A 23,826-nucleotide genomic window follows, 5' to 3' on the forward strand; every position below is an offset into this window, starting at 1 on the left:
TTTACCAAAAAAAACGCTCTGAAGAATGGCACTCTCTCGGAAAAGAAAATATTGAGGTTGCCTGTGTCTGTGGAGAGCATATAGCACCTCTTCAAATAAACAAGTATTTCTTAAAGTTTCAACTCAGATTATGTCAGCTGGTTGAGTGGTGTCACAGCAGTGACCTTGCACTCACTGTCAGTAAGACCAAAGAACTGATTGTGACTTCAGGAAGGGTAAGATTGGGAACTCACACCAATCCTCATAGAGGGATCAGAAGTGGAGAGAGTGAGCAGTTTCAAGTTCCTGGGTGTCAGGATTTCTGAGGATCCAACCTGGTCCCAACATATTGATGCAACTACAAAGAAGGCAAGACAGTGACTCTATTTCATTCGGAGTTTGAGGAGAATTGATTTATCACTTAAAGCATTCAGAAACCTCCACAGAGGTACTGTGGAGAGCATTCTAACTGGCAGCGTCACTGTCTGGTATGGGGGGGGGCGGTGGTGGTGGTGGGGTTGGCTACTGTTGAAGGAAGCTGCAGAGAGCTGTAACATCAGTCAGCTCCATCATGGGTACTAGCCTTTGTAGTATCCAGGACATCTTCAAAGACCAGTGCCTCAAAAAGGCAGCGTCCAAGATTAATCACCTCCACCACCCAGGACATGCCCTCTTCCCCTTGCTGCCATCAGGGAGGAGGTACAGGAGCCTGAAGACACACACTCAGTGATTCAGGAACAGCTTCTTCCCCTCTGCTATCAGATTTCTGAATGGAGATTGAAGCCATGAACACCACCTCACCACTTATTTTTATTTCAGTTTCTGTACTACTTATTTAATTTAACCATTTAATTTCATTTTTTTTATTTTATTGAGATACAGAGTGGAATAAGCCCTTCCAGCCCTTCGAGTCACGCCACCCAGCTACCCCTGATTTAATCCCAGCCTAACCTCAGGACAGTTTACGATGACCAATTAACCTACCGACCGGTACGTCTGGGCTGTGGGAGCAAACCGGAGCACCCGGAGGAAACCCACACAGTCGTGGAGAGAACGTACAAACTCCTTACAGGCAGCACTGGGAATTGAACCCTTGTCATCTGTACAGTAAAGCATTGTGCTGACCACTACGCTACCGTGCCGCCCCATATATATATATTTACTGTAATTCACATTTTTTTCCTATATTTATCATGCACTATATTGTATGGCTGCTGGAATGTTAGCAAATTTCACGACCTGTGCCAGTGATATTAACCTGATTCTGATTGAAGAATTTTCGTCAGGAAGGCAGGAGGAAAAGTAGAATGTGCCCTGGGTGATGAGTAATGTGCTAACCATGTTTGGATATGCATCCAGCCACACCAGCTTCTGGAGGTTAGACGTTCCGATCCTCTGGTATATGGATAGCTGGTGGAACCCCTTTAAAGACTCAGGCCTGCCCTGCTAATTGGCGATCACATTTTGGCACCAGGGTTTTAATATTTAATGAGCATCTAAACTGAGGTCCAGGGCTCAGTTTTCAGCTCAACTTTGGATTCTTGTCTAGCGACTAGTTTACAAACCTGTCCTTGTGTCAGTCTCGTATTGTGTCTCCATTCTAACCCTGGATACTTGGGTCCTAGCCATCCGTGCCTCGCTCTCTCGACACAAAGCATAATTCTCAGTTAGACCGGCAGGCTAGATGGCCTGTCATTTAAGACCTGTAGTGTACACGTACGCGGTAGCAGAGTGGTTAGCGCTTTTGCTTTACAGTGCCAGCGATTACAGATGGCGGTTCATTTCCCACTGCAGCCTGTACAGAAATTGTACATTTGCTCCATGACCGTGTGGGTTTCCTCCGGATGTTCCGGTTTCCTCCCACATTCCAAAGATGTATGGTTTAGGGTTTCTGACATGCCCTGTTGGTGCCAGAATCTGTGGCGACACTTGCGGGCTGCCTCCAGAAGATCCTTGTACTGTGTTGACCATTAACAGAATCAATGCATTTCACCGTATGGGACTGTGTAAGAGTCTTAGGCACATTTGTATTTCCGTCTTTAATATCTTTATTTTTCCCTTCCAGGGTTCTTTTGAAGACCCTGACCTGGAGTTACACGCCGACTTCGGTTCTTTGCAGGAATGGGACCCATTCTTGGGGTTTCAGGACTGGCCATTGTTTGGCACGCCAAGGGTTCAGCCTGAGAGTCCGGTTCGTATTTGGAAGCCTAAGTTCCCGGGGCTCTGGAGACGGGTGGATCGAGGGTCGGTGTCATGGCAGGAGACCCGTGTGTCATCGGGGGAGTTGGAAAATCTACTGCCGTGGGGCCAAAGACCCGAGATCTTTGCGATCTTCAGGCACAGAGCTTGAAAAAGTGACGTAATGGACTTTTAACATCGTAAACCAGCGAGTTGTTTGTTATGCCTCCCTGCTCGCTGGAAAAACGGAGATACCTCCCTCTCTATTATTAGAGAGAGAGAGAACCTGTGGTATGTTGAATGCTGGGTGAAACGCGAAGTCTTTGGGGTAACTGCAAGTCTGTGTCTTTGCTGTTGCTTTGCTCACGCTTGAGAGCTCGGTGGTGGGTGCTGATGCTTGCGTTTGTTTGCTGATGGGAGGAGGGGGATTGTTGCTCGCTGCCGCTTACGTGCGGGGGGGGGAGTTGGGGGTGGCTTTGAGGTTCTCACGTTTAACTGTTGTTCATTCCTTGGGGCACTTCTCTGTTTTCGTGGATGTTTGCAAAGAAAAAGTATTTCAGGATGTATATTGCATACACTTCTGCAACATTAAATTGGACGTTTGAACCTTTGATATTGATAAGGTGCCTAAAACTCTTGCACAGTACCGTGTTTGTCAACGTGGAGTGGAGACTGAGTTTGTAAATCTGACAGGAGCAAAGGATGCTGGGAATGGTGACGGGGGAGCGCCGTGGCAGGGGTGTGGGAAGGGGGCAGAGAAGGGGTGGGGGATGACATGGGCATAGACACACCCAGCCCTGAGACACCAGGTAAGGTCATTTGATTCCAAACAATTGGTTTATTGATCATTACAGAATGTCTCTCTGATTCTTGCTCCCTCCCCTCTCATTTCCCCTTTTCCCAACCGTGATTCCCCTCTCCCTGTCCCCTTCCCACTCTCAGTCCACAATAGAGACCCAGATCAGAATCAGGTTTATCATCACTCACATATGTCATGAAGTTTGTTTTTTTTTTGTGGCAGCAGTACAGTGCAATACATAAAATCACTACAGTGCTGTGCAAAAGTCTTAGGCACCCTAGCAATATATACGTGCCTAAAACTTCTACACAGTACTGTACGTTTTGATGTTTTGCTGATCTTTAATCTTGGTGGACGGGAAAGGTCGAGGGCTGGAGAGGAAGGAATCTGATATGAGAGAGGAGTGGACCACAGGAGAAAGGGAAAGAGGAGGGGACCCAGGGAGAAAAGATAGGCAGATAAGGAGACGGAAAAGATCAGCGGGGAATAGAAGTGGCGGCGGATTTCTCCTCCAGTCCTTTACCCTTCCCATCTACCTGGCCTCACCCAATCACCTTCCATCTATCCTCCTTCCCCTCCCCCAACTTTTTTTCTTCTGGCATCTTCCTCCCCCTTTCCAGTCCTGAAGAAGGGCCTCAGCTTGAAGTGTTGACTGTCCATTCATTTCCATGGATACTGTCTGACCTGCTGAGTTCCTCCAGCATTTTGTGTACATTGCTTTAAATAAAACCAATCTTAATATACTGTACATATTAACCTTAACTTTAAGATAAAGCTAAGAGTTTTAGTGTCATTACAACTGCAAACATCATTCTGATAATTCCCAGAATTCCTCTGTCCATGGTGACACAGAAAAGTGCAGATGATGGAATCCGGAGCACCAAATAATCTGCTGGAAGAAGTCAGAAATTAAGCAGAATCCATAGAGGGAAACAAATTCCTTTCTCCCCCCACCCCCTTAACACATGCTGCTTGATCCACAAAGTACCTGCAGCATATTGTTTGATTCTTGTGTACTTTCTGAGTTGATTCCAAACTATTGTCCTCACTCATGTACCCACACTGCGAGTCACGGCTTGTAAGACAGCAAGCATATTCACAAACACAGTTATTACCCCTCAACCATCAGGCTCTTGAACCAGAGGGGATAACTTCATTCACCTCAAACCTGAACTATTCCCACGGCCTATGGACTCATGTTCAAGGACTCCTCATCCCATATTCTCGATAGTTATTGCTTATTTATTTATTATTTCTTTTTCTTTTTTTTTGTACATATATTTATGTATAGCTAGGGTGCCTAAGACTTTTGTAGAATACTGCTTTTGTCAATGTGACGCAAAGAGCTGTAATGGTCTGGTCTGATGGCCACCAATGCCCTCCTTATAACCAAAAGTTAGTTTGCAAATCTGGGTGGAGTAAAGGAAGTTGGGAATGGTGAGAGTGAAGCACTGTGGGAGGGGTGTGGGACAGGTGGCAGAGAAGGAGTGCCAGGGGCAGGGAGTGGTGTGGCATAGGTGCAGACTCACCCAGCCCTGAGACACCAGGCAAGGTCATTTGATTCCAAACAATTGGTTTATTGATCATTACAGGATGTCTCTCTGGTGCTTCCCACTCCCTCCCCTCTCCCTTCCCCTTTTCCCAACCATGATTCCCTCTCCCTGCCCCCTTCCCATTCTCAGTCCACAATAGAGACCCATATCAGAATCAGGTTTATCATCACTCACATATGTCATGAAAATTTGTTTTTTCTTGCAACAACAGTACAGTGTATCTGGTGTATTGTCTGTTATTTGGGCGGGGTGGGGTACATCACACAGCATCCACACAAACTGATTCCCCAGTTTGACGGGGCCGAGGGCTGTTTCCCTAGACGACAGCGAGCCGAGCGACCCTGAAGGTGGCCAGGGGGGCTACATTGTGGGGGCTCGTCCGGGATTGGGTCTACTGGTACGCTGTGTGGGTGCCCTGTTTAAATCTGTAATGTGTGTCTCTGTGGGTTATTTGCTGGTTATTGCTGTATGCGTGGTGGGTGCGGTCTTTGTTCGAGTTCAGGATGGCATTGACGAGTTGGAGGTGGCACCCGGGGCTGTCCATGCTGTTGGGAGAGAGAGGAAAGAGTGGTCTGATTTGGAGGTAGTGTCTGCGAATAAATGTTCTAGCTCTGCTCTGCCTGGCGTTTGGGATAGTGTTCACCCCAAGAAGGGCGGAGGCGTGCGAGACATGGGCAGAGCGGATCTCTCAGTTGTTAGATGAGTGGCAGTGCTTGGTTGAGGGTGGTTGAAACTTTAAGTAGGCGGGCTGGTGACGGTGTTAGAGCTGTCAGGTTCACTTACACCGTAGTGACAGCTGTCAGTTATTTGAAAGGGGGGGGAAGTTTTCAGTGTGTCTTCTCTGGCTAGGAGGGTGGCTAAATTGCTTGCAGTGCCGGGGGATCATTTCAGGGGGTCAGCCCCTCCTTCAGTTGTTCAGCAGATCAGAGAGGTGTTGGGAAACTTAGTGGAGGCCCAGTGGGGGAACGGCTTGGGGTCTCTGGGGAAGCACGTTCTCAGCAAGGTACCAATGAACTTCCGAAAGGAAAAGACCCATTCCTGAAGGCTTAGAGGGACCATGCCCCAGGGTGTTGTTATGGATAGAGGGAAGCAATGCTAAAGCCATCCTCGACCCCGGGGCACAGGTCAAGTTGTTGTACAGTTCGTTTTACAACCTGTGTCTGAAGCATTTATCCTTGGCAACCGCAAGGGCACCGGAGACTTTGGGTACTAGTGGCAGTAGTTATCCAGAAGACGAAGATTGCTTAATGACCCTGGAGTTCATGGGGGCATTGTCTGGGCACCCAGCATGTCGAGTTGCTTCTGAGGACGTGTGTAGCAGCCTTGAGCTGGTACTGAATTTAAGCGAGACCCAGCAGTGGTATGGCCTGGGGAAAGTAGCGGAGGGTGAGATCCTCTTAGTAGATGCTCCGAACTAGTTTCTCCAAGGGAGAGGAGTTGACCGCTGAAGACACCTCAGCGAGAGAGAGGTCGCGGCAACTGGACCCTGGCGCCATGGAAGATGTAGTCAGCGTGTGTGTGGATTATGCCACGTGGGTTTAATGTGCTGGATCTGAGGAGTGGATGTTGCCAGATCCCAAGGAGGGCAGCTGTTGAGCCGAAGACGGCCGTTATTAGTTCCCTAGGATTCGACCGATCCGAAAAGATGCCCAAGGGCATATCTGGAGTCCCTGCATCCTTCCTGCGGGGCATGAGGAAGACCATGGGGGAAGTGAAGGTGTGTGGAGTTTTGACATATGTGGATGACCGCCTAGAGCTTGGATTCTCCTGGGCGGACTATGAAGCGAGGCGAATGGCTGAGCCTGGGTGACAGAAGCGAAGTGTCAATTGTGGAGGAGTTTTTGGCCGGAGGAGTTTGGTGCAATGTGAGAAAATTGACCCAACATACCAGTTGAACTTCCTGGTGTTGGAACAGACGGTGGTGGACCGGGGGTTGGAAACCCAGGTCGTCAATCTGAATGAGACACAGAGGAGAGAGGGGATTTGCACCGCTGAACTGAGTGCTCAGAAATGCTGGCCAGAGACTGAGTGCCACACTTGTGGGACGACCATTGCAGACTTGGAATTCACGCTCGTCAACATGGAGAAGGAGCAACGGAATTCCATGTACTGATGAATTAATCCAGCGAGAAGAAACAATGACCCACCTTTGAAGGGATCAGCAGAAACTCAAGATGTCGATTCAGAAAAGATTGGAAGACTTCCAAGTTGGGGAAGATCAAGGAAGTGTTCTGACTAAGGCCAACAGAAAACCCAGAGCCCAGGGAGGGGAGTTTGACTACACTCCCAAGGAGGTGAAGAAATGGAGGACAGATCTCGGAAAAGGGAGGCGGATGCTTGAAAGGAACCTGAAGATGTCTATCGCGAGTTTAAATGAAGTGGAAAAGTTGAAATTTGACCTGGAAGACGTCCTCAGGAAGAAACAACCGGAGGCTGAACACCCTTTAACTGCTGCTTTTCAGGTCACGGTGGAAGAAGCTGGTGGGGTAACTGCGTCCCAGACTGAGATGGCCAAGAACCCGGAGTCAGAACTGCGGAGGCTGTGGCGAGAGTTGAAGGAGTCCCTGAAGAAGCTGACGCATCGACTGCAGGAGGCTGAAGGGGTAGCTCCGGCTAAATGTTTCAGTTTGGAGAAACTTAAACATCATCTACCGATCGAGGGAATGAGGAAGAATACGGATTCGAAGGATGATGTGTTGGACATGTGGTACATGCTGCCTTTCACTAACTTCCCCCTGATTGAGGAAGAGACCTTTGGCCCTTCTCCCACTGAGTCAGGTGTAGTGGGGAGGGCTAGCTGTGGGCAGTCTGAGTTACGGCAGGATCAGGAAGGAAAAGAAGCGGGGCCCCAGACACAGGACAGGGGGCTCCGAGCGCTGTAGTGGTGGCCTGAGTGAGAGAGGAGTTGGCAAGCAGGCCCGAGGTATCCCTAGTAGTGTCTGAGCCTTTTGGATTTAGGTGAGGGGGTACAGAGGTCTCGGAGGGTTAAGAATCTCCCAGATAGGTTGGCCTATGCAGCGCCCGTGGGACGGGCGTAAGGTCCACTGCTTGGGGAGCACTGTCACTGTGTGTATCTGTGTATGTGTGTGTTGTGTGTCTGCAGGACTGGTTGGCGAGTTATTTAGAAGTCATGAGGACATGACTTTATTTGGTGGGGGGAGAGTGTAAGGTGGTTTTGTTTCTTATGTTACTGCCTAGGCTAATTAAAATGGCTTCTTTGCTATGTTAAATGCTGAGAAAGCCCTCCTGCTAGCAGTTTGTTGAATCACGTTACTGATAAGAAGGTGTTATGAACCAATTGGGATAGTTGTTATGTTTTTGGTGTATCTGTAAGATATTGTATGCGCGGGGTTTTGGGGGAGAAGGCGAGAGAGAGAGACAGAGGATGGATCAGGTGCTGTGATGTCCGCTAACGGGGTCGGACCTCGAGGAGGGCGTTCGACGAGGACAGGAGACGGAGACGGACTCGTGTAGAGTGTCTGGTCGACCACCGTTTTTGGTCCCAGGCGGCCGGTCGAGGTGGTCCGAGGGGTCGCAGGGTGAAGAAGAAGGGTCCTGAGCTCCAACTGTTTGTGCACGAAGAGATTGAACCTTGGTAAGTGTGGCGCCTTTTATTTTCCTTTTATATTTTATTCTCTATTAATTATATAGTTCCAGTAATATCTATAAGCTGTAAATCATTTAATTGTATCTGGTGTATGGTCTGTTATTTGGGCGGGGAGGGGTACATCACACAACATCCACACAAACTAATTACCCAGTTTGGCGGGCCGAGGCTGTTTCCCTAGACGACAGCGAGCCGAGCGACCCTGAGGGTGGCCAGGGGGGCTACAGTTGTTTGTCCACCCTGTTGGGCGCAGTCTTTCATTGATTGCATTGTGTGTCTTGTATTTACTATGAATGCCTGCAAGAAAATGAATCTCAGGGTAGTATTTGGTGACATAGATGTACTTTAATAATAAATTTACTTTGAACTTTTGAACTCTGAAGCATTTTCTTAATCAACGGATTGAGCAGAGGTCTGTGCTCGCTGAGATTGCAGTTAACCACATGGTGTTGGTCTGAATCTCTGTATTTGATACTGTGTTCTTACGTGGGCTGTGAAATTTTCAGTGTGACTGTCCGATGAAAAACTTCAAAGTACATTTATTATCAAAGTATGTGTTAGGGAATATTCTGGAATTAGGGTATATAGCAAATATTAGCTTCCGCAACCAATCTTTAGACTTGAACATGGATTGTAGATTGAATTTAAAATGCAGCTCTGAACAATAGTTTTCCTGGAGCTGTGGACTGGGATTGACTGCAAACCAGTCAATGCTGATTAACTTTCATTTTGGGTGTCTGGAGGGCTGGTGTGAAGAAGGAGGTGTGTGAAAACTAAATGTAATTCAAAGGAAGCATTGTAGATAGAGTGTAACAATAGAATTATTCTACTGTTCCCTTTGATCCTTAGCATATGAAAATGTTGTGTAATATTGGGTTGGGAGGCCTCTTCCTCAGAGAGGGTCTCATTTTGTTGAATAAGACACATCTGTATCCACCAGCTTCAGTGTCTCTCTGGCGACATCAGGATATATACCAAATACAACCCTGAGATTCATCTTCATGCAGGCAGCCACAAAAAAACACAATAATCCATGAAAACCCCACGAAACAAAGACTGCCAAACATCCAACGTGTGAAAAAGGACAAATGGGATAAACAATAAAAGAGTAAATAAATAATGCACAGAACATGAACCGCAGAGTCCCCGAACACAAGCCCACAGTCACGGGGCCAGTTCAGGGCTGTAGCCGGTCCAGGAGCCCAAAGGCTACAGGCCACAGCACAGTCCCCGATACTGAGTCCACAGCCACAGAGCCAGTTTAACACTGCAGCCGGCCCAGGAGGCCGCAGGCTGCAGCCACCATCTCAGGTTTTCACTGAGGTGAGTGCCGGCTGCAGGCCACAGCTGCAGAGTTAGTTCAGCGCTGAGGCGAGTGAAGCCTCACGGAGTAGTGAGCTGAAGACTGGTTCATCATCATCATCATCATCATCATCATCATGTGCCGTGTTGTATGGCGTGACTGATCATGGTCTTCAATCTGTCTTTAATCTGAGGACTTCTAATAAGCTCTTCAAAAATTTTTCCTGTCCATCCCTTGTGACTCATGAACGCCAAATGCTGTCGACCGAGACTTTTTCTTCCATCAGTTTTTCCCGTCACTGCAAGATGTTGAGCTTCTGTTTCCTCAGTACCTGTTCCAGAAATCCCAGCTGCCGTTTCCTGATTGATGATATCAGCTCTCTTCTTATATCAGCTTTTCGCAAGACTTCCTCATTTGTTACTCTGCCCTTCCACCATATTTTCATCATTCTCCTCAAAAACCACATTTCTCCAGCTTCGAGTCTTCCATCATTTTGCCTTGATATCGCCTGACATTTGCTTCCACGTGTTACTGTGTAATGAACATAACACTGCGACACTCTGAGTTACGCACCGATAGAAATTGAGTTATTATTTAGTATCCTGCTCAAAAGTGTACTTCAAATCAAAATGAAATCAAGTCAAGTTTAATCGTCGTTCACACCATACATGGATACAGCTGAATCTCTGAGGACAAGGTGCAAAAACATATTCAAAATAATGAGAAAGGGAAAAAAAAGAACACAATCAAGTAAGAAAACACATTTTTAGTCCAAGCAACAAGTCCCACAAATTGATGGATCCCAGCAGTCTGGCCTGTAGTTACACCGATCCACCACTGGAGGACAGCCCCAGCAGGAGAGGCCAACCACGCTACACTGCAAACCCATGGCTTGAGGCCTAGTTCCCACTACAACCGAGGCGACTCTGCTACCTCGACGCATACAAGGGAAGAAGGCCTAAGGCGATCGATGTCCAACAGCGTCTTGTAATCAGAAAGGCAACATCAAGACAGTCACTCGCAGTTTCACTACGTGCCACCTTTGCGCCAACTTGAAGGTGCCAACTCCAGTACCTCCAAGTAGCAGGCAGCAGCATGGTCTGCACCCAAGTCAGTTTTTCTGAACCCAGTCCAGCTCCTCCTGCAAGCCTGGCGGCCCGACTCAAGTCCCCTGGCCTGATAGTTCGACCTGACAGCTGACTCGCCTTCTCTGAACCGCCAGCCGGATCCATCGACAGCCCGGCTAGGTACTCCGAACAATGAGAGCTCACTGATACAGTAGACCTGCTATACACGTAGTTATTGGAGTCAAGAATAGTCTTACTGTGTATAAAACACATTTAGCAGTCACGGGGAGAACGTACAGACTCCTTACAGAGGACGCTGGGACTGAACCCTGAACTCCGACATCCTGAGCTGTGACTGCGCTGTGCTAACCACTGCGCCAACGTGGCACCCCAAGTGTCCTCACTGCACCGTTACCCATTGGCAGAATCCAGTCAGAATATTGCAGGCATTTTCCCACTTCCTGTCCAGTCCCGAAGACGGGTCTCGGCCTGAAACGTCAACTGTCTGCTCTTTTCCGTACACAGGTGACCTGCTGAGTTCCTCCAGCGATATCTGTGAGTGTTGCTTCAGTCGGAATATTTTCACTTCAGTTCAAGTGCGACACCCCCACCTGTACCACACTTGAGAATGGAGATGAGGAGGAATTTCTTTAGCCAGAGAGGTGGTGAATCTATGGAATTTGTTGCCACAGGCAGCAGTAGAAGCCAAGTCATTGGGTATATTTAAAGTGGTGGTTGATAGGTTCTTGATTAGTCAGGGTGAGAAAGGTTATGGGGAGATGAGCAGGAGAATGGGGTTGAGAAAGATAACAAGCCAGCCATGATGGAATGGCAAAGCTGACTCGGCCTCCACTGCAGGCTGTGGCAGAGCATTCCACAGACTTACTACTCTCTGGCTAAAAAGTAAAATCCTCCTTACCTTTGTTCTAAAAGGTTGCCCCTCAATTTTGAGACTGTGCCCTCTAGTTCTGGATACCCCCACCATAGAAAACATCCTCTCCACATCCATCTTATCTAGTCCTTTCAACATTCAGTAGCTTTCAATGAAATCCCCCCGCATTCTTCTAAATTCCAGTGAGTACAGGCCCAAAGCTGCCAAACGCTCCTCATATGTTAACTCCTTCCTTCCCGGAATCATCCTCGTGAACCTCCGCTGGACTCTTTCCAATGACAACACATCCTTTCTGAGATATGGGGCCCAAAACTTGACAAACACCCCAAGTGCGGCCTGTCTAGTGTCTTATAAAGCCTCAGCATTATCTCCTTGTTTTTATATTCTATTCCCCTTGAAATAAATGCCAACGTTGCATTTGCCTTCTTTACCACAGACTCAACCTGTAAATTAACCTTCTGGGAGTCTTGCATGAGGACCCTGATGTTTGAATTCTCTCCTCATTTAGATAATAGTCCACGCTATTGTTCCTTTTATAAAAATGCGCTATCGTACATTTCCCAACATTGTATTCCATCTGCCACTTTTTTGCCCATTCTTCCAATTTGTCTAAGTCCTGCTGCAATCTCATTGCTTCCTCAGAACTACCTACCCCTCCACCTATCTTCATATCAACCACAAACTTTGCCACAAAGCCATCAATTCCATTATCTAAATCATTGACAAACAACGTGAAAAGCAGCGGTCCCAATACTGACCTCTGAGGAACACCACTAGTCCCTGGCAGCCAACCAGAAAAGGCCCCTTTTATTCTAACTCACTGCCTCCTGCCTGTCAGCCATTCCTCTCTCCATGCCAGTATCTTTCCTGTAATGACGTAAGATTTTAACAAACACATTCCCGTTGACATGTGGTGAGGAGGACATGGCTGGTTTGTAACAAACACTTTCCTGTGAACAGGCATGTTCAGGAGGACGACCAGTTTGTAGGTCACTCTAAAGTAAACACGTTAGTGGAGGAGTGAGTGTGACAAGGGGGACCTTATTTGGACCATAGGACCATAAGTCAGTGGAGCAGAATTTTGCCATTTAGCCCATCGAGTCTGCTCCACCATTTCATCATGGCTGATCTATTTTCCTGCTCTGCCCCAATCGCCTGCCTTCTCCCTGTTCATGCCCTGACTTATCAAGAATCTATTAATCACTGTTTTAAATACACTCAGTGATCTCTACAAATTTCACAGATTCACCGCTCTCTGGCTAAAGAAATTCCTCCTCTTTTCCATTCTAAATGGACGTCCCTCTAGCCTGAGGCTGTTTCCTCTGGTTTTATGCTTCCCCACTGTAGGAAGCATCCTCTCCTCATCCACTCTATCGAGACCTTTCAATATTTGAAAGGCTCCAATGAGATCCACCCTTATTTTTCTGAATTCCAGTGAGTAGAGGCCCAGAGCCATCAAACGCTCCTCATATGACAAGCCTTTCAATCCCGAAATCATTTTTGTGAACCTCCCGTGAACCCTCCCCGGTTTCAACACATCCTTGTTAAGTTAAGGGGCCCAAAACTACACACAATACTCCAAGTGAGGCCTCACCAGTGCTTTATAAAGCCTCAACATTACATCCTAGTCATCTTGAAGTGATTGCTAACATTGCATTTGCCTTCCTTACCACAGACTCAGCCTGCAAATTAACCTTCAGGGGATCGTGCACAAGGACTCAAGTTCATAAAGGAGTTCCTTTGTGCCTCAGTTTTTTGTACTTTCTCTCCATTTAGAAAATAGTCAACTCTTTCATTTATTTTACCAAAGTGCTTGACCAAACACTTCTCAATTCTGTATGCCAGCTGCCACTTCTTTGCCCATTCTCTTAATCTGTTAAATCCTTCTGTCGTCTCTCTACTTCCTCAACACTAGCTGCCCCTCCACCTATCTTCGTATCATCTGCATTACATCAGGAAGAGGTGACTGCAACTTCGTAATTCACCAGAAGATGATGAATCTGTGGAATTTATTGCCACAGGCTGCTGTGGAGGTCAAGTCAGAGAGCATTTTTAAAGGGGCTTGATAGATTCTTGATTGGTCAGGGTATCGAAGGTTCCGGGGAGAAGGCTGGAGAATGGGTAGAGAGGGGCATAAATCATCCATGATGGGATGGCAGAGCAGACTCAAAGGGTCGAAAGGCCTAATTCTGCTCCTATTCCTTATGGACTTATTGTCTTATATTCTTATTCCTGCCTTGAGTTTCCCCACAATACTGACACTTCAGTCACAACCCCGATCTGATATCTCATTTATTTGTCTTCAAACTTCAAAGTTCAAAATAAGTTTATTATCTAAGTACATATATGTCACCGTATTTATATATTTATTTACAATGCAGAATAGGCCCCACAGGTCCCTCGAGCCATGCTGCCCCCAAATTAATCCTAGCTTAATCACAAGACAATTTACAATGACCAGTTAACCCCTTGTTTTATTTTGATTTTGTTGAGATACAGCACAGAATAGTCCCTTCCAGCCCTTTGATCTGCACCACCCAGCAATACCCCCAATTTTCAGTCCTAGCCTAGTCACCGGACAATTTACAATGACCAATTAACCTACCAACTGGGACGTCTTTGGACTGTGGGAGGAAACAGGAGCACCCGGAGGAAACCCTTTGCAGTCATGAGGGAGAACGTACACACTCCTCACAGGCAGCAACGGGAATTGACCGTGGATCACCTGCGCTGTAAAGCGTTACACCAACCACTACGCTACCGTGCCGCCCATACACAACCCAGCTCCAGCATCTTCAAACCCCTTCGCAATCATACGCAATGACAGAAAGCTCCTGTCTGTCTCATTGACAGTTCTACCTGCTACGTGACGTTAATAAAGGTAACATTTGCCTCCTGGACAATGTGCAGCTGCCCCCACTCCCCATGTCATCTCATTAAAGACTGGAGTATGTGAGGTAGATAACACTGAACAACAAAAATTTTGCCCCCTGTAAACTTTCGGGTGTATCTTATGCATTTTGGGCTGCTGACCATGAAAATCGCCATGAAGTTTCTCTATCACACACCATTTTGTAAAAAATTACCTATATTTATTACTTCAACTCAAGTCAATTCAATTCAAGTCAGAATAACTGATGCCAGGATTAAGGAAGGCATTTTTGTTGGTCCACAAATCAAACAGGTCATCAATGACAGGCAATTTGAAGAATTTCTAATGGGACTGGAGAAAATCACATGGAAGGCATTCAAGGATGTTGTTGAAAATTTTCTTGGCAACTACAGAGCACTAAACTACATGTAGTTGGTTGACAACATGGTTCAAGCAAACAAAACCATGAAGTGCAACATGTCACTAAAGATTCATTTTCTGCATTCCTATTTAGACTTCTTCCCTGCAAATCTTGGCACTACCAGTGATGAAAGGTTTCACCAGGACATTGTGGTCATGGAGAAATGGTATCAGTGCAACTGGAATCCATCAATGCCAGCTGATTATTGTTGGACGCTGAGTATAAACGAAAATCATCAACAAAACATTTTTAGCTTCATTGAACTATTGCAAAGTGTCAGCACTGTTAAGCAATTAAATTCAGTTTTTATTTATTTATTGAGATACAGTCCAGAATAGACCTTTCCGACCCTTCAAACTGTGCTGCATGGCAACCCCACAATTTAATCTGAGCCTAATCAAGGGACACCTTACAATGACCAATTAACCTACCAACTGGTACGTCTTTGACTGTGGGAGGAACCCGGAGCACCCGGAGGAAACCCACCTGATCACAGGGAGAGCATACAAACTCCTTACAGGCAGTGGTGGGAATTGAACCTGAGTCGCTGGAATTGTAAAATGTTGTACTAACCACCACGGTACCACATCGCCATAAAAGTTAATGTCTTGTTTCTCCAAATTCCTACATGACACAAATGGTTTGAAATGATATTTGTGTTCAGCTTCAAGCGGCCAGTTACTGACAAGAGAAGTATTTCTGAGAAGGCAAGACTTTTGAAAAAAATTGCTGCCCTGTGTAATGAAACAACGCAATCGAGAGCCATTGAGACATTTCAGGGCAGTGGGAATGAATATGTTCGATTAATATACAGCTGTCTCAAGTGGTAGGATCGCCAGAAGCAACTGTAAGTGTTCATAAGCACCTAACAGTCAGGATTAATGACTTTTCCTCAGGAACAGATGTAATTTTATGTGGCTTGATGGGGTAGATTTTACGAGGCACACCTTCAGGCTGCAAGTGTCTTGCTGAAATATTGTTCAATCTCTCGATCATTAGAACTAGAACAAAATAAAGAGACCAAAAAGTGGTCAGAAATTGTCCCTCACTGTAAAATTCAGCTGCACTACAAAGACCATAAGGCATTTTATTTTTTATTTATTTGATTTTATTTAGAGATATGCAGAAAAGGCTCCTCTGGCCCAGTGAGCAGCACCACCTGGCAGCCCACCGAGCCGAATCACAGGACAATTTACGGTGACCAGGTCAGTGGTTCAATGCTTTACAGAATCTATACAGTATACAGCCTGAAATTCTTACTCTTCACAGACATCCATGAAACAAAAAAGACCCTAAAGAAAGAATGACAAAAAAACATCAGAACCCCAAAGCCCTCCTCTTCCCGCACACACAAGCAGCAGTAAAAGCATCAACCCTCCCCTCAGATGCTCCAGCCAAAGCACTGACCCTCTCCCCGCACCATCCCAAAGCCCCCGCAAAGAGATCGCGATCTAGAGTCCATCAAAAAACTACAGACCATCCCAACACTTCGGTATCTCAGACAGGAGTGCCTGTCTCTCTCAAGCAAACTATTAACCGGCACGTCTTCGGACTGTGGGAAGAAACGGGACCTCCCTGAGGAAAAACCCAAACACACAAGGGAAGGAACGTACCACCATGCTCACAGATTTCGCCGGAATTGGATTCTGAGCTCTGGAGCTGTAATAGAGTCACACTTACCACTACACTACCATGCCGCCCCACATTGGAGCAGAGTTAGGCCATTCAGCCCATCAAGTCCACTCTGCCATTTGATCATGGCCAATTTATCCCTCTCAACGCCATATCAATGTATTTCCAACTGAACCACAAGTGAATATGTTCTAGACCTACATCAATATATTTAGCTGCTCGATGGAATAGTCTTGCTGGACAGGAAATACAAGTAATACTTAGTGATGAATAACAATTGAAAATCCAGTGACACTGCCAGTTCCTTTCGGTTGTCATAGCCGGGAGAGGTAATGGGGATCAGCTCCCACCTACCTATTAAACGCTCCCAATGGTGTGCATCTCAAATAGCCTCTGACAGCCAAGTCTAACTCCTGACCTTCATGTGTGGCTTAGCTACTAACCCCAGCAAAACTGTTTCTACTGACAGGAGAAGGGATAAAGGTGGGTTACTAGCTCCTAAAATCCAGTTGCTTTGGGCAAATGCGGTTGGCAGCTCATCTAGGAGAAGGAAACTCTGATCTCAAACCTCTGCTGTCTTGCGGCTTCGGGAGTAAACCTCTGAGGAAAAATCCGGACCTGGAGACCCAAAGTCAGTCCTACGTTGAGTTCAATACTGACTGGCAACTCCTGTGATGCTGCTGGTGCTGAACTGTATGGGTCTCTGCCATTCCTCTGCGTACATCAGATAATGGAGGTGGGGGAGCCTACTGCTTGGCCAAGAGCTTGCTCTCCATGTCGTACTGCTCTGGCTTGAGTACCATGTGGGATGCAACATCCACGGGCAACCCCCACCAGCAATGGGCCTCAACTGCAGTTCCCCACATCCTCACACTTTAACCAGATAGAAGAAATTGCATATACATACTGTACATTAATGCCTTTGTCTTTACACCCCAGGCAGTCATATTTAAACCGTTTATTGGAGCCAATTCTATTTCCAATATATCTAATCAGAGATAATCTTTCTCCTTCTTCTTCTTAAGCCTACTGGGGCATAGGCCACTGATAGCAGCAGGCCAGAGTGCTCTGCCCTGGACCAGACTTCCAAGTTGTCCCCAGGTCATCTTGTTAAGTTGATGCCAACGTAAAACGTACAGCGTGCAACACTCCCTCGGTCGACATCTCCAGGTAGTCCTGAAAACTGTTTATTTTACTTCTTGTAAGCCAGTTTCTCATCTTCAGTGTGTTTCTGGAACTGTTAGAGTCTGCGGTTTACAGCTTTGGAAATTGGTTGAGTGACCCAGCACTTTGCTGTCTCCGAGAAGATTGTGGGAAGCGAGCGCCCTCGAGGTGAAACTTAGAGATGGGGCACATGGATGTTCAACTCCATTTTGCTGATTAAAGCATCCATTAATCGCCGATTAAAGTGTTAAGGTAAATTGAGGCGAATGCAGAAGGTGAGTGAGGGCTCAGCACCGACTGCCTGCCTTTCTATCGCTGATGGGATCCCTCAGGAGATGAGGTTGTGGTGGCCTGTCATTATGTGTTGTCTCATTGTGCTCGGAGGGTAGGCCTCTGCGTTCGAGTGCTGTCTCTCTCTGATGTCAGAGGATATTACCGAGGCTCTGCGTTTACAGTTTGAACTATTGCATTTATGGACTGTGGACTACTTCATTCTTATGGTGTTTATACTCAGCGTTTCCGCTTGTTCTTTCTCTTTTTTTTTGTGCATGGGGAGGTGGGGTTTGGGGGTCAATGTTCTTGTGTTTTGTGACGGGGTGGGGTTTGATGTTTCTCTTTGAACAACCTCCATGTTTTTTCTCTGTTTTGTGGCTATCTGGAAAAGACAAATCTCAGAGTTGTACACTACATACATACGTTGAAAATAAGTGAACCTTTGAACCTTTGCATCAGGTGTAGCTCATCTTCCTGCTTCTCGGGGTTGTATGTGTATTTTGATAATAAATTTACCCTGAACTCGCTCCATCCACCCTCCTTCTCTCCATCCGCAAGAAGTGGAGTTTCCCAGTGGCCAACCATTTCAATACCAATCCCCATTCCCATTCCAACATGTCGGTCCGCAAACACAAAATACTCTGCAGCTCTTGGGGTCAAAGCAACATGCACAACACGCTGGAGGAACTCAGCAGGTCGGGCAGCATCCGTGGAAACGAACAGTCAATGTTTTGGGCCGAGACCTTTCATTAGGACCGCGGCCTCCTCTTCGGCCACGATGAGGTCATTCTCAGCTTGGTGGAGCAACACCTTATATTCCATCTGGGTAGCCTCCAACCTGATGACATGAACATTGATTTCTCCAACTTCTGGCAATATTTCCCCCTCCCCCTTTCCTCTTCCTCTATTTCCCACTGGCCTCTGACCTCTTCTCCTCACCTGCCTGTCACCTCCCACTGGAACCCTTCCTCCTTTTCTTTCTCCCATGGTCCACTCTCCTGTCCTATCAGATTCCTTCCTCTCCAGCCCTTTACCTTTCCCACCTATCATCTCCCAGTTTCTTACTTCATCTCCCCACTCCTCTACCCACCTGGCTTTGCCTATCACCTTTTAGCCTGCCCTCCTTCCTCCTTCCCCTCCTCTCAACTTCTTATTTTGGCATCTTCCCCCTTCCCTTCCAGTCCTGAAGAAGGGTCTCAGCCCAAAACGTCAACTGTTTATCCCCCTCCATAGATGCTGCCCGACCTGCTGGGTTCCTCTGGCATTTTGTGTGTGTTGCTCTGGATTTCCAGTGTCTGCAGAATCTCTTGTGTATATCACCAATGTCCTGTACAAGTCTATAATGACATCCTGACTTTTGTACTCAGTACTCTGACCAATGAAGGCCAGCATGCCAAACCTCCTTCACCTTGTCTACCGGTATCACACCTTTGGGATACTGTCTACTTTTACCTTAGACCTTACACTGGTTCCTTAACATCCATGGTCGCTCCCGACTGACGGAGGCCTCAGTCACTCGCACAAGCCTTGACCCCTCAGTCTCTCTGTTCAACAACATGCTCCTGGGTACTGCCGTTCACTGTGTTAATCCTTCCCTGGTTTAATTGATCAAAATGACACACTTGGCACTTCAAAGTCACAGTAAATTTATTATCAAAGTGCGTGTAGTACGTTATATACAACCCTGAGATTCATTTTCTTTCAGGCATTCACAGTGGAACAAAGAAATACAATAGAATCAATGAAAAACTACACACAAAGACTGACAAACAACCAATGTTCAAAAACAGGCAAACTGGGCAAATACAAAAAATTATAATAAATACATAAGTAAATAACTAATACTGAGAACATGAGCTGTAGAGCCCTTGAAAGTGAGTCCAGATCAGTGTTGAGGTGGGTGAAGTTATCCCCTCCGGTACAGGAGCCTGATGGTTGAGGGGTGATAACCGTTCCTGAACCTGGTGGTGTGAGTCCTGAGGCTCCTGTGCCTCCTTCCTGATGGCAGCAGCGAGAAGAGAGTAGGGCTTTCATAGTGAGAGCCCTTGAAGATGAATGCTGCCTTTACTTGGCAGAGTTAAACTCCATCTCAGAACCAGAATCAGGTTTAATATCACCAGCATCTGTCGTGAAATTTGTTAACTTTGTGGAAGCCGTACAATGCAATGCATGATAGTAGGCAAAAAGTATGGTAAGTATATACGGCATCTATTAAATAGTTAAATGAAATAAGTAGTGCAGAAATAGAAATAAAAAAGTAGTGAGTTAGTGTTCATGGATTCAATGTCCATTCAGAAATTGGATGGTAGAGAGGAAGAAGCTGTTCCTGAATCGTTGAGTGTGTGCTTTCAGGCTCCTGTACCTCCTCCCTGGCGGTAACAATGAGAACAAGGCATAACCTGGGTGTTGGGGGTCCTTAATGAAGGTCGCCACTTTTTTGAGACACCACTCCTTGAAGATGTTCTGGCCACTACGGAGACTAGTGCCCATGATGGAGATGACTGAGTTTACAACCCTCTGCAGCTTATTTCGACCCTGTGCAGTAACCTCGCCAACCCCCGCCCCCCACCCCCACAATACCAGACAGTGATGCAGCCACTCCTTGGCCCATTTTCCCAATTGATCTCAATCCCATTGCAATCTCAGATGAATAAACCTTCTTCGCTGTCCACAATAGCACCCAGACTTACTAACCACGTCCTTCAACACAGATAAACTTCGGCATTGATCAAATGGATAGCCAGTGCCTTTTCCAAGGGCGGCAATGGCCAGTGCCAGTGGTCACCCAGTTAAGGTGACGGGAGGAAAGTATATGTGGGGGGGGGGGATGTCAGAGGTAGTTTTTTTATGCAGTGAGTAGGGGTGCCTGGAATGCACTACTAGTGGTGGTAGGGGCAGATACATTAGGGATATTTACGAGAATTTTCCATAGGCACATAGTGAAAGAAAAATGGCAGGTTATGGGCTGTGTAGGAGGGAAAGGTTCAATTGATCTTGGAGTAGGTTTATATAGAATATCACAACATTATATATATAACCAGGGGGCCTAAGACTTTTGCACAGTACTGTAGTAATTTTATGTATTGCACTGTATTGCTGCCACAAAGAAAACAAACTTTGTGACATACGTGAGTGATGATAAACCTGATTCTGAATTAGGTTTCTATTGTGGACTGAGAGTGGGAAGGGGTCAGGGAGAGGGGAGGGAGGTAGGAGGGAGGGAGTGGAAAGCACCAGAGAGACATTCTGTAATGATCAATAAACCAATTGTTTGAATCAAATGTCCTGCCCGGTGTCTCAGGGCTGGGTGTGTCTGCACCCATCCCGGCACTCCTTCTCTGCCACCTGTCCCACACCCCTCACACGGTGTTCCAGCCTCACTATTCCCAACATCCTTTACTCCCGCCAGACTTATGAACTCGCTCTCTGCTCCACGTCGACAAATACAGTACTGTGCAAAAGTCTTAGGCACCCTCGCTTATTATACGTGCTAAGACTTTTGCACAGTCCTGTATATTACAACAAGAAGGCAGTGTCCATCATTAAGAACCCCCATCACCCAGGACATGCCCTCTTCTCATTGATACCATCAGGGAAGAGGTACAGGAGCCTGAAGGCACACACTCAATGATTCAAACAGTTTCTTCCCCTCTGCCATCTGATTTCTGAATGGACAATGAACTGATGAACACTACCTCAATATTTTTTGCTCTCTTTTTGCATTACTTATTTAATTAATTATATTTATTTCTTATTGTAATTTAAATCTTTATTGTAATTTATTGTAGTTATTGTAATTTAAAGCTTTTAGAATTATTATGTACCATAATGTACAGCTGCTGCAAAATAACAATTTTCACGACATGATCCCGTGATGTTAAACTTGATTCTGATTCTGGGGTAGCCTACGTGTGGGTCCTCATCAAGGACCTTGCTAAGGTCCAATTAGACTTGTTAAGTCCACATTGAGTTATTGATAGGCAGTGTCACATCTCCTACAGTTATATGGGAAAGTGCCAAATGATGAAGAAACTATTAAATTCCTTGGGACAACCACAGATAGGCTTTGAATGAGATCTTATCAAACACTGACATCTGAGGATGAATGTTATTAAAAAAAGCACAGAATTCACTCACTATTAAGAGTATGTAATACCCTAGTTTAAGACCATGCTTTATTGTCTTAATACAGTTATGCTGTTTTTATTTTCTGCAGATTTTCTCAAAATGCAGTGTTTGTTCATTTAAAGGTTCATTTTTTTATTGTCAAAATATGGATGTACAATACAACTCTGATATTCACCTTCTCTAGATAGCCATGAAATACAGAAGAACCACGGGAGTTGTTGAAAGAAAAGACATCAACTCCCCCCTCGGCACGATGAAGAAAAAGAAACAAAATTCACAAACCCTAAACCCCCCACCCCCTCCCTCTCACAAAAAAAGCTGACAGATTGCCCACATGGAAAACAACAAGAACATCAAACCCGAACCCACCCCCCCCCCGTTCCTTCCATTGTATAAAAGCTAATAGATCACCCACACAGAAAACAACAGCTGGAACATCGAAACCCCCTCCCTGGCAAAAAAACAGCAACAATAGCATCAACCCCCCCAAGTCCCTTCTCTCATACACAAAAAGTAACAGATCGCCCACACAGAAAAAACAATAAGAACATCAAACCCAAGATCCCCAACTCCTCTCTCACAAAAGCTAACATATCACCCACCCAGAACCTCAACCCCCCAACTGGCTGCAAGAAAGAGAACACAGAAAACTGAAGGAGAGCAATATAAACTACAGTCCAATAATCACATAAATCTTAGAATTTCAAAAACATCTCCTGTCAGAACTGAGGAGAGTGGCTGCTCGTAATTATTCCTTCTGTGAAAGGCAACCGGCCCACTGCCAGGCCGCCGACATGGCTGCCAACTGCCGTCAACCTTTGGCCTCCATGGAGAGTGACCACTGACCTTGATGCTTCAATGTGTTCCTTCAACTACCAGATACAATTGAGTAATTCAGTTGATGGAGTTAGACTTGTATTCGCCAATAGGATGTGTCTTGTTAACATTTTGGCCAATAAGATGCCCCTAAACATTCCAGAGAGATTGGGGGTAACTATTTTCTGGAGCAAGTACAGGAGTCTTGGAAGCAGGAGAAGGAGAAAGAGGAAAGAATGGAGACAGACTGACAAACATGGGTGAAGAACATGGTGAAATGGTCAAAGACTCCTTAGGAGGAACAGATAAAGCTGTTGGAAAATCCTCCTGCGGACAATGGTCTCATGGTGAATGGACAGACAACTTTTAATTAGCTAGTTATCACACAATCTTGGAGAAGATTCAACGCCTTGTGGCATGGATATTTATTTACGTTTTGCCTGGACGAAGTTTCCAGGCAGGATTGTTCAGTACCATGAGTAAATGAAGTGGAGCAAACTGGATTGATTACGCAACAACAAGCTCCAATGATTATGTGCACACTATTGGCTAATAAACATATGTGTAATGGGCCGTTTCTGTGTATTGTATTTGTTAAAGTTTAAAATATTTGGTCAATACAACTTTAGTCTAAGCTGTACTGATGTGAGTTAAATTATTGCTCCCTGGCGAACAGTAAATTTGTATGGGGGTGTCAGTATTCATGCAAGTAACAGTCCTACTTTCCCTTAAAGGAACATTCAAACTGTTGTGTTTTGTGTTTATCTGAATCATATTTACCCCAGACATGTTTATTTATTGGAAATGGCCTTTTCACTGTTATTCCCCATGCTTCGTAGAGTAGTGTTACTGTTCATTTGCATTCACAGTACAAGCTAACTCGCTACGAGCCTAGTGAGAGGGTTACAAGTAAACGCAGCTCACATCACTGGGACGTGCATTTAGAAAGAGCTTTTAACATTGGAAAAAGATCCCAAAGTGCTGTAGAAACAATTATCCAGCTGAATTTGACACTGAGCCATATCAGAGACATTAGGATAGACTTGGCAGACGTAAGTGTTTTCGGACATTTCTTGAAGAGATAAGGTGAATTAGAGAGGGGACACAGAGCCTAGGTTCTGGACCACAGAAAGAACATGGCA

Source organism: Mobula hypostoma, chromosome 21 (assembly GCF_963921235.1).
Source record: "Mobula hypostoma chromosome 21, sMobHyp1.1, whole genome shotgun sequence".
Taxonomy (NCBI): Eukaryota; Metazoa; Chordata; class Chondrichthyes; order Myliobatiformes; family Myliobatidae; genus Mobula; species Mobula hypostoma.